Source organism: Gavialis gangeticus, unplaced genomic scaffold, assembly GCF_001723915.1.
Source record: "Gavialis gangeticus isolate Ggan-Ray unplaced genomic scaffold, GavGan_comp1, whole genome shotgun sequence".
NCBI classification, from domain to species: Eukaryota; Metazoa; Chordata; order Crocodylia; family Gavialidae; genus Gavialis; species Gavialis gangeticus.
In genome coordinates, this window is record NW_017728997.1 from 18,910,248 (window position 1) to 18,911,037 (window position 790).

Here is a 790-nt window from a genome sequence, read left to right on the forward strand (position 1 = left end):
CACACTTGAAGGGAGAGAGAGGCTGCAACTAGATTTATACAGACTACAAAAGTGGGCAGAGAAGAATAGGATGGGGTTGAACATAGACAAATGCAGGGTGCTGCACCTTGGGAGGAGGAATGCACAGCATACAGACAGGGTGGGGAGTTCCCCTCTTGAGAGCACAGAGGTGGAACGGGATCTTGGAGTCATTATTGACTCCAAAACGAACATGAGCCGCCAATGCCAGACCGCAGCCAACATGGCCAGCCATACCTTGTCATGCATCCAAAAATGCATCTCAAGCCAGTCCAGAGAGGTGATGCTCCCCCTCTATGTGACTTTGGTCAGGCCGCAGCTGGACTACTGCGTCCAGTACTGGATGCCATACTTTGAAAAGGATGTGGCCAGCCTGGAGAGGGTCCAAAGGAGGCCACCCGCTAGGTGAGAGGACAGCAGGACAGGCCCTATGAGGAGAGACTGAGGGACCTGAACCTGTTCAGCCTCGGCAAGAGGAAGCTGAGGGGGGACCTGGTGGCTGCCTACAAACTCATCAGGGGAGATCAACAGCAAATTGGTAGAGCCCTTTTCTCCCCAGCACCACCTGGGGTGATGAGGATCAATGGTAATAATCTGATGGAGAATAGGTTTAGGTTAGAGATCAGAAGGCAATATTTTCCGGTTAGGGTGACCAGAATCTGGAACCATTTCCCAGGGAAGTGGTCCCTGCCCCTACCTTGGGCAAATTCAGAAAGAGGTTAGATGGTCCCCTGTCTGGGGTCTTGTGAACCCAGCATTCATTCCTGCCTGT